At 33.1% G+C, this 12332-nt stretch overlaps 1 protein-coding gene across 1 annotated transcript in view; it reads left to right on the plus strand.

Annotated features, from left to right (window-relative positions):
* The first annotated feature begins 5200 nt into the window (after nt 1–5200).
* The window catches only part of LOC118377113 (uncharacterized), a 32531-nt gene continuing 25399 nt past the window's right edge, over nt 5201–12332 (plus strand). Inside the window, exon 1 of the mRNA XM_052460852.1 lies at nt 5201–5568. The gene's annotated coding sequence lies outside the window, so the exon portion shown is untranslated. The remainder of the gene's footprint in view (nt 5569–12332) is intronic.

A 12332-nucleotide genomic window follows, 5' to 3' on the forward strand; every position in this document is an offset into this window, starting at 1 on the left:
CGGTTGTGAGGCCGGTTGGTCGTACTGCCAAATTCTCTAAAACGACGTTGGAGTCGGTTTATAGTAGAGAAATGAACATTAAATTATCTGGAAACAGCTCTGGTGGACATTCCTGCAGTCAGCATGCCAATTGCACGCTCCCTTCAAACTTGAGACATATCTGTCATTGTGTCGTGTGACAAAACTACACATTTTAGAGTGGCCTTTTATTGTCCCCTGGCACAAGGTGCACCTGTGTAATGATTATGCCGTTTACTCGGATGCTTGATATGCCACACCTGTCAATTGGCAAAGGAGAAATGCTCACTAACAGGGATGTAAACAAACGTGTGCACAAAATTTGAGAGAAATACGTTGTTTTTTTTGCGTGCGTATGGAACATTTCTGGGATCTTTTATTTCAGCTCATGAAACATGGGACCAACACTTTACATGCTGTGTTTATATTGTTGTACAGTATATGAATGAGGGAACAACAGGCATGGGCTTTCATATTTGTTGCTCGTTGTTTATTGCTAACTAGCGAACAGGTTTGGACGTGGCTCACTAAATCACATAGCCAGGTAATAGTACTGCCATCTGCTGGACAATTTTGAGATAACATGAAATAGCATTGTGACATATAAAATGGTTAATGTTAGCAGGAAATTAGCTTTTTGCCGGTTCCTTACAGTACTGTCAACGACATTATGATTACTGATTTGATATATATATATAACTAAATGTACAATAATATAACATATATATATATATATATATATGTACAATAATATAATATATATATAACTAAATGCCCTTGGTATAATATATATATATATATATATAACTAAATGTACAATAATATAATATATATAACTAAATGTACAATAATATAATATATATATATATAACAAAATGTCCTTGGTATAATATATATATAACTAAATGGACAATAATATAATATATATATAACTAAATGTCCTTGGTATAATATATATATAACTAAATGGACAATAATATAATATATATATATAACTAAATGTCCTTGGTATAATATATATATATAACTAAATGGACAATAATATAATATATATATATAACTAAATGTCCTTGGTATAATATATATATAACTAAATGGACAATAATATAATATATATATATAACTAAATGTACAATAATATAATATATATATAACTAAATGGACAATAATATAATATAATATATATATAACTAAATGTACAATAATATAATATATATATAACTAAATGTACAATAATATAATATATATATACATATATAACTAAATGTACAATAATATAATATAATATATATATATAACTAAATGTACAATAATATAATATATATATATAACTAAATGTACAATAATATAATATATATATAACTAAATGGACAATAATATAATATATATATAACTAAATGTACAATAATATAATATATATATAACTAAATGTACAATCATATAATATACATATAACTAAATGTACAATAATATTATATATATATAACTAAATGTACAATAATATAATATATATATATAACTAAATGTACAATAATATAATATATATATAACTAAATAGACAATAATATAATATATATATAACTAAATGGACAATAATATAATATATATATAACTAAATGTACAATAATATAATATATATATATATAACTAAATGTACAATAATATAATATATATATAACTAAATGTACAATAATATAATATATATATAACTAAATGTACAATAATATAATATATATATATAACTAAATGTACAATAATATAATATATATAACTAAATGGACAATAATATAATATATATATAACTAAATGTACAATAATATAATATATATATAACTAAATGTACAATAATATAATATATATATATAACTAAATGTACAATAATATAATATATATATATAACTAACTGTACTTGGTATAATATATATATAACTAAATGTACAATAATATAATATATATATATAACTAAATGTACAATAATATAATATATATATATATATATAAATGTACAATAATATAATATATATGTATAACTAAATGTACAATAATATTATATATATATAACTAAATGTACAATAATATAATATATATATATAACTAAATGTACAATAATATAATATATATATAACTAAATGGACAATAATATAATATATATATAACTAAATGTACAATAATATAATATATATATATATATATAACTACATGGACAATAATATAATATATATATATATAACTAAATGTACAATAATATAATATATATATAACTAAATGTACAATAATATAATATATATATATAACTAAATGGACAATAATATAATATATATATAACTAAATGTACAATAATATAATATATATATATAACTAAATGTACAATAATATAATATATATATAACTAAATGTACAATAATATAATATATATATATAACTAAATGTACAAAAATATAATATATATATATAACTAAATGTACAATAATATAATATATATATATATAACTAAATGTACAATAATATAATATATATATATAACTAAATGTACAATAATATAATATATATATAACTAAATGGACAATAATATAATATATATATAACTAAATGGACAATAATATAATATATATATAACTAAATGTCCTTGGTATAATATATATATAACTAAATGTACAATAATATAATATATATATATAACTAAATGTACAATAATATAATATATATATATATATATATAACTAAATGGACAATAATATAATATATATATATAACTAACTGTACTTGGTATAATATATATACTCTAACAGGAAATGCTCCAATCGTTTTTCCACCGTAGTATTTTCCCCTGTTGGGGACTTTAGAAACTCATACAATAATGGCTGTGTTTTGTGTAGGCTTACCCTGGGGTGAGTGTAGGCTTACCCTGGGGTGAGTGTAGGCTTACCCTGGGGTGAGTGTAGGCTTACCCTGGAGTGAGTGTAGGCTTACCCTGGGGTGAGTGTAGGCTTACCCTGCGGTGAGTGTAGGCTTACCCTGGAGTGAGTGTAGGCTTACCCTGGAGTGAGTGTAGGCTTACCCTGGAGTGAGTGTAGGCTTACCCTGGAGTGAGTGTAGGCTTACCCTGGGGTGAGTGTAGGCTTACCCTGGGATGAGTGTAGGCTTACCCTGGGGTGAGTGTAGGCTTACCCTGGAGTGAGTGTAGGCTTACCCTGGGGTGTGTGTAGGCTTACCCTGGGATGAGTGTAGGCTTACCCTGGGGTGAGTGTAGGTTTACCCTGGAGTGAGTGTAGGCTTACCCTGGGGTGAGTGTAGGCTTACCCTGGAGTGAGTGTAGGCTTACCCTGGGGTGAGTGTAGGCTTACCCTGGGGTGAGTGTAGGCTTACCCTGGGGTGAGTGTAGGCTTACCCTGGGGTGAGTGTAGGCTTACCCTGGGGTGAGTGTAGGTTTACCCTGGAGTGAGTGTAGGTTTACCCTGGAGTGAGTGTAGGTTTACCCTGGAGTGAGTGTAGGTTTACCCTGGAGTGAGTGTAGGCTTACCCTGGGGTGACGTATTGAAAACCGCGTAAATCTCTCTTAAAGACAAGGATACTTTTTTATGCTAATTAGCTGCTAATGTGGCTATCATAAAGAACTACAAATGCCATGATGATCTGGAAGATAGTGCCAAATCGAGGCAAAGGTAAAAACAAATTTCTGGGTCACAGGGGGCTGCTGAGGGGAGGACCGCTCAGAATAATGGCTGGAATGGAGTGAATGGAATCAAACACAGTCAAACACAGTCAAAAATGTATTCTTTCCAACCATTACTATAAAACCCATCCTCCCCAATTAAAGTTCCACCAGCCGCCAGTGCCCTGGATTATCTATGTAATTATAACTGATGTGAAATGGCTAGCTAGTTAGCGGTGGTGCGCGCTAATAGCGTTCCAATCGGTGACGTCACTTGCTCTGAGACCTTGAAGTAGTGGTTCCCCCTTTGCTCTGTTTTTGTGGAGCGATGGTGGTTCGTGGTTGTCAGTTGTTGATGTGTGCAGAGGGTCCCTGGTTCGAGCCCGGGTATCGGCGAGGGGATGGACTAAAGTTATAATGTTAGCTAAATGTAGTAATGAATAAAATGGCGACTTTTCTTCAAATGTTGTTTTTTAAAAATTACATAAACGCTTCAAAATTCACAAAAAGTTAAATTAGCTGAAGAGTATGTCAAAATAACAAAAATGTTTAAGATATCCTAAACCTGTGTTTACTTACCCAGACCTTGTTTTCAGCATTTAACTCAAAAACTCCATTCATTTTCCCATAGGCTTTGTCCTTGGAGCCATGGCAGAGTTAGTGAACTAAGCTATGAGGTAGGGCCTGCTATGAGCTGGAGGGAGACTCCTAGCACATCTCTCTTCCACCGAGCCTCGCCACACGGGTGAGTTGTGGGGTAGGGTATTTTCCCTGGGGGGGATCACAGGGGGCCTTGGTAAAGGCTTGAAAGTTAAACAGCTCACAATAATGCAATTTAATGTTTGTATCGTGTTCTTCTTATTTCTCGTGTGTTTTTGTTCCACGTTACTTTTTTTGCATACTGATATTGAATGCTGCATTGTTAGAAAGAGTGTAAAGTAACAGTATAAATGTAGACCTTCCCCTCGCCCATACCCGGGCGCGAACCAGGGACCCTCTGCACACATCAACAACAGTCACCCATCGTTACCCATCGCTCCACAAAAGCCGCGGCCCTTGCAGAGCAAAGGGGAAACACTACTTCAAGGTCTCAGAGCAAATGACGTCACCGATTGAAACACTATTTAGCGCGCACCACTGCTAACTAAAGCTAGCGTTTCATATCCGTTACAAGAGCATGCAAGAAAGGCAGATCACTGTACTTGTGCACATAACAATAAAACTTGAAAGTCCAGTCCCAATGTCCTCATCAACCCAAAAAAATGTATATTCTCCTTGTTTTCATTGGCTGTTCTGTAAACATATTTTATTCATATTCTTCATATTTTTTTTATAATTATTCAAGACCTATCCAAATATTCATAAATCGATGATGTATTGTAGATGAGAATATTGACCTATAAATATTGTTTATTTTTTAAGAAAAAAAAAACAGTGTGCAGAATGACAACTCACATAGCCAATCAAACTTCAATGTACAGTAACCAGTAGTCCCGCCTTCTAAGAAATAAACCAATGGCAAAGAAGAATGTGGTGTACAGTAGACCCGGTTCGATGTTCCTACTTTAGGGCAGCCTCGGATATCTCAATACCGCCATCCTGTTGTTGTAAAATCCGATTTTTTTTATGTTCGAACAAGACGTACCTTTCCAAAACCCGGAACGACAATATAATACTTAAGATCACGACATAGCAAGTATAGGAATACGACTTTAATTGCGATATATTTGGGACCATTTTCCGGAGCCTTGGATGCTTTTTCATAGCTGACATTTCATTCGGGATTTAGACCGAACATATTTTCTTATCTTTGAACATTTTTACATACAACCACCAAACCTTTAATTCCTGCAGGAATAGGTTTACGAAGAAACATTGTAGCCTACCCCGTCTAAACGGTAAGTCGTTTCTAGAGATGCAACACAATCCGATTATAACAGGTGCTTCTGTATGTTTTACATCTCCTGTTTAGGGGTAGATCATCTTTAAAAGTGTAGATAGATTGTAGCTTCCATCAAAGTAATTGTCTGCATCATTTCCAATCCTCCATATATCTTTCTGTATTTAGATACACAACATTACACATTCATACATACGTACACACATATACATGTAAAATACATATTTATACATATTTAAATATATATATTTATATATATATATATGTATGTATCACACACATCTTGTTGAAATATATTTTCCTCGATTATTTTCCACAAACCCTACCGGCCCTTCCCTAATTGGAGTAAACTAGTGAACAACTATTACTTAGCTTTCTACTTCCAGCGTATACATACAATATACGTTTTAAGGACACAATCTATTTTACATGAGTTATCTTTTGTTTGTTTTTACTCCCATCCTTCAGCTACCCTCAACCCCTCCTCGCATCTATTTCACATCAAACTTCGTGTAACAACACACCCCGAATACAACAGGTGTAGGTAGACCTGACTGTGAAATGCTTACTTTACAAGCCCTTAACCATGCTTTTCGACCTGTCCCCAAATTGTCATTGGTTCAGTTTGTTTTGATATGGAAATAAATGGATACACGATGGCGCAGACGCGCAGCCGGTTTGGGTTCCGTGTTAGGTTGGAGTCATTAAAACTAATTTTTCAAGCACACCACAAATTTCTTGTTAACAAACTATAGTTTTGGCAAGTCGGTTAGGACATCTACTTTGTACATGACACAAGTAATGTTTCCAACAATTGTTTACAGACAGATTATTTCACTTATAATTCACTGTATCACAATTCCAGTGGGTCAGAAGTTAACACACACTAAATTGACTGTGCCTTTAAACAGCTTGGAAAATTCTAGAAAATGATGTCATGGCTTTAGAAGCTTCTGATAGGCTAATTGACATAATTTGAGCCAATTGGAAGTGTACCTGTGGGTGTATTTCAAGAACTACCTTCAAACTCAGTGCCTCTTTGCTTGACATCATGGGAAAATCAATATAAATCAGCCAAGACCTCTGAAAAGAAATTGTAGACCTCCACAAGTCTGATTCATCCTTGGGAGCAATTTCCAAATGCCTGAACGTACCACGTTCATCTGTACAAACAATAGTACGCAAGTATAAACACCATGGGACCACGCAGCCGTCATACCGCTCAGGAAGGAGACGCGTTCTGTCCCCTAGAGATGAACTTACTTTGGTGCGAAAAGTGCAATTCAATCCCAGAACAACAGCAAAGGACCTTGTTAAGATGCTTGAGGAAACAGGTACAAAAGTATCTATATCCACAGTAAAACGAGTCCTATATCGACATAACCTATATCCTATATCAACTGCACATGGTGACAAAGATCGTACTTTTTGAGGAAATATCCTCTGGTCTGATGAAACAAAAATGTAACTGTTTGGCCATAATGACCATCGTCATGTTTGGAGGAAAAAGGGGGAGGCTTGCAAGCCGATGAACACCATCCCAACCGTGAAGCATGGGGGTGGCAGCATCATGTTGTGGGGGTGATTTGCTGCAGGAGGGACTGGTATATAAAATAGATGGCATCATGAGGTAGGACAATTGTGTGGATATATTGAAGCAACGTCTCAAGACATCAGTCAGGAAGTTAAAGCTTGATCGCAAATTAGTCTTCCAAATGGACAATGACACCAAGCAAACTTCCAAAGTTGTGGCAAAATGGCTTACGGTCAACAAAGTCAAGGTATTGGAGTGGCCATCACAAAGCCCTGACCTCCCATAGAAAATTTGTGGGCAGAACTGAAAAAGTGTGTGCGAGGAAGGAGGCCTACAAACCTGACTCAGTTACACCAGCTCTGTCAGGAGGAATGGGCCAAAATTCACCCAACTTATCGTGGGAAGCTTGTGGAAGTTTACCCGAAACATTTGACCCAAGTTAAACCATTTAAAGGCAATGCTACCAAATACTATTTGATTGTATGTAAACTTCTGACCCACTGGGGATGTAATGAAATAAATAAAAGCTGAAATAAATCATTCTCTCTCCTATTATTCTGACATTTCACATTCTTAAAATAAAGTGCAGGGAACTTTTACCAGGATTAAATGTCAGGAATTGTGAAAAAACTGAGTTTAAATGTAGTTGGCTAAGGTGTATGTAAATTCTGACTTCAACTGTATATACAGGGGGTACCGGTACCGAGTTAATGTGCGGGGGTACAGGTCAGTCGAGGTCATTTGTACATGTAGGTAGGAGTAAAGTGACTATGCATAGATAATAAACAGCGAGTAGCAGCAGTGTAAAAACAAAGGGGGGGTAGAAGCTGTTAAGCAGCCTTTTGGACCTAGATTTGGCGCTCCGGTACCACTTGTTGTGTGGTATAAGAGAGAAAAGTGGATGATTGGAGTCTAGGTCCATTTTTTGGGCCTTCCTCTGACACCGCCTAGTATATAGGTTGTGGAAGGAAGGAAGCTTGGCCCCAGTGATGTACTGGGCCGTACACACTACCCTCTGTAGCGATATTTTAGAGATTATTTCATTTTTAAATAACCGAAAGTGAGAGGTTGTAATCTGAATAAAGTGAAAAAAGCCATTCTTGAACATGGAATGAGACATTTGTACTAATCTGCTAGAGAACCAGTTCTGATTTAAGTATAACTTTTGTATGACTGATTAATTTAGTGAGAGGTCTAATGCTTTAATATTTAACCATTTCTGCCCTCCGGATTCATATTCATTATATAAATATGGCCCTTTAATTTTGTCTGTCTTGTCGTTCGAAATAAAATGGAATATTATTTGTTCATATAATTTTTTAAAAACAGGTCGCTAGGTGTAGGCAAGACCATAAGACAATAGGTAAACTGGGATCTGACTAAAGAGTTAATCAGGGTAAACTGGGATATGACTAAAGAGTTAATCAGGGTAAACTGGGATATGACTAAAGAGTTAATCAGGGTAAACTGGGATCTGACTAAAGAGTTAATCAGGGTAAACTGGGATCTGACTAAAGAGTTAATCAGGGTAAACTGGGATCTGACTAAAGAGTTAATCAGGGTAAACTGGGATCTAAAGAGTTAATCAGGGTAAACTGGGATCTGACTAAAGAGTTAATCAGGGTAAACTGGGATATGACTAAAGAGTTAATCTGGGTAAACTGGGATATGACTAAAGAGTTAATCAGGGTAAACTGGGATCTGACTAAATAGTTAATCTGGGTAAACTGGGATATGACTAAAGAGTTAATCAGGGTAAACTGGGATATGACTAAAGAGTTAATCAGGGTAAACTGGGATATGACTAAAGAGTTAATCAGGGTAAACTGGGATCTGACTAAATAGTTAATCCAGGTAAACTGGGATCTGACTAAAGAGTTAATCAGGGTAAACTGGGATCTGACTAAAGAGTTAATCAGGGTAAACTGGGATATGACTAAAGTGTTAATCAGGGTAAACTGGGATATGACTAAAGAGTTAATCAGGGTGAACTGGGATCTGACTAAAGAGTTAATCAGGGTAAACTGGGATATGACTAAAGAGTTAATCAGGGCAAACTGGGATATGACTAAAGAGTTAATCAGGGTAAACTGGGATATGACTAAATAGTTAATCAGGGTAAACTGGGATATGACTAAAGAGTTAATCAGGGTAAACTGGGATATGACTAAAGAGTTAATCAGGGTAAACTGGGATATGACTAAAGAGTTAATCAGGGTAAACTGGGATCTGACTAAATAGTTAATCAGGGTAAACTGAGGTATGACTAAAGAGTTAATCAGGGTAAACTGGGATATGACTAAAAAGTTAATCTGGGTAAACTGGGATATGACTAAAGAGTTAATCAGGGTAAACTGGGATCTGACTAAAGAGTTAATCAGGGTAAACTGGGATCTAAAGAGTTAATCAGGGTAAACTGGGATCTGACTAAAGAGTTAATCAGGGTAAACTGGGATCTGACTAAAGAGTTAATCAGGGTAAACTGGGATATGACTAAAAAGTTAATCTGGGTAAACTGGGATATGACTAAAGAGTTAATCAGGGTAAACTGGGATCTGACTAAAGAGTTAATCAGGGTAAACTGGGATCTAAAGAGTTAATCAGGGTAAACTGGGATCTAAAGAGTTAATCAGGGTAAACTGGGATCTGACTAAATAGTTAATCTGGGTAAACTGGGATATGACTAAAGAGTTAATCAGGGTAAACTGGGATATGACTAAAGAGTTAATCAGGGTAAACTGGGATATGACTAAAGAGTTAATCAGGGTAAACTGGGATCTGACTAAATAGTTAATCAGGGTAAACTGGGATCTGACTAAAGAGTTAATCAGGGTAAACTGGGATCTGACTAAAGAGTTAATCAGGGTAAACTGGGATATGACTAAAGTGTTAATCAGGGTAAACTGGGATATGACTAAAGAGTTAATCAGGGTGAACTGGGATCTGACTAAAGAGTTAATCAGGGTAAACTGGGATATGACTAAAGAGTTAATCAGGGTAAACTGGGATATGACTAAAGAGTTAATCAGGGTAAACTGGGATATGACTAAATAGTTAATCAGGGTAAACTGGGATATGACTAAAGAGTTAATCAGGGTAAACTGGGATATGACTAAAGAGTTAATCAGGGTAAACTGGGATCTGACTAAAGAGTTAATCAGGGTAAACTGAGGTATGACTAAAGAGTTAATCAGGGTAAACTGGGATATGACTAAAAAGTTAATCTGGGTAAACTGGGATATGACTAAAGAGTTAATCAGGGTAAACTGGGATCTGACTAAAGAGTTAATCAGGGTAAACTGGGATCTAAAGAGTTAATCAGGGTAAACTGGGATCTAAAGAGTTAATCAGGGTAAACTGGGATCTGACTAAATAGTTAATCTGGGTAAACTGGGATATGACTAAAGAGTTAATCAGGGTAAACTGGGATCTGACTAAAGAGTTAATCAGGGTAAACTGGGATATGACTAAAGAGTTAATCAGGGTAAACTGGGATCTGACTAAATAGTTAATCAGGGTAAACTGGGATCTGACTAAAGAGTTAATCAGGGTAAACTGGGATCTGACTAAAGAGTTAATCAGGGTAAACTGGGATATGACTAAAGTGTTAATCAGGGTAAACTGGGATCTGACTAAAGAGTTAATCAGGGTGAACTGGGATCTGACTAAAGAGTTAATCAGGGTAAACTGGGATATGACTAAAGAGTTAATCTGGGTAAACTGGGATCTGACTAAAGAGTTAATCTGGGTAAACTGGGATATGACTAAAGAGTTAATCAGGGTAAACTGGGATATGACTAAAGAGTTAATCTGGGTAAACTGGGATCTGACTAAAGAGTTAATCTGGGTAAACTGGGATATGACTAAAGAGTTAATCAGGGTAAACTGGGATATGACTAAAGAGTTAATCTGGGTAAACTGGGATCTGACTAAAGAGTTAATCTGGGTAAACTGGGATATGACTTTTATTGGTTGACTACACGGTAATGTAAAGTTGTAGATTTTAGTAATAATAAGTAATAACTAAATAAATAAGTCATTATTAAGTAATAATAATCCAATAAGTAATTTGGATATAATCCAGAGAGGTTAGAAAAAGTATCTAGATTATTATTATAATTACTATTATCATTATTATTATCATTATTATTATTACCATTATTATTATCATTATTATTATCATTATTATTATTAGCATTATTATCATTATTATTATTGTTATTATTATTATTATCATTATTATTATCATTATTATTATTAGCATTATTATCATTATTATTATTGTTATTATTATTATTATCATTATTATTATCATTATTATCATCATTATTATTATTATCATTATTATTATTTTTATAATGACTAATATCATTATTATTATCATTATTATTATTATCATTATTATTATTGTTATTATTATTATTATTATTATTATCATTATTATTATTATTATCATCATTATTATCATCATTATTATTATTATTATCATTATTATTATTACCATTATTATTATCATTATTATTATCATTATTATTATTGTTATTATTATTATCATTATTATTATTATCATTATTATTATCATTAGTATTATTATTATTATCATTATTATTATCACTATTATTATTATTATCATTATTATTTTTATCATTATTATTATTATTATTATTATTATCATTAGTATTATTATTATTATTACTAGTTTATAAAACATGAATCAATCAATGTCCAATGACACCTTTTGTTTTTAAGACCTGTATTTCTAATCCCTTGATATTATTGTTGGATCTAATTTTAACAGCTAACATTTCAATGGCCATAATAAATAGATATGCCGATAGTGGGCAACCTTGTTTTACGCCTCTTGACAGTTTAATACTTTCGAAAAAGTAGACCTTTATTTACTATTTTACACAAAGGGTTACTATACATAACTACAACCAATTTTAGAAGAGATTCTCCAAAATTGAAATATTCCAGGCATTTATATATATATATATTATTTATATTATATATTATTTATATATAAATATTTAAATATTTATATTTTAACATTTATATATATATTCTGGTCGTACTTTACAAAAGCCTTTTCAAAGTAAGCTATGAATACCAGGCCTGGTTTTCCAGATTTTTCATAGTGTTCCATTGTTTCCAGTACTTGTCTTATATTATCTCCAATGTATCGTCCATGTAAAAAAAAAACTTGTCTGATTTGGATGAATAATATC

The sequence above is a fragment of the Oncorhynchus keta genome, chromosome 14 (assembly GCF_023373465.1).
Source record: "Oncorhynchus keta strain PuntledgeMale-10-30-2019 chromosome 14, Oket_V2, whole genome shotgun sequence".
Classification (NCBI taxonomy): domain Eukaryota; kingdom Metazoa; phylum Chordata; class Actinopteri; order Salmoniformes; family Salmonidae; genus Oncorhynchus; species Oncorhynchus keta.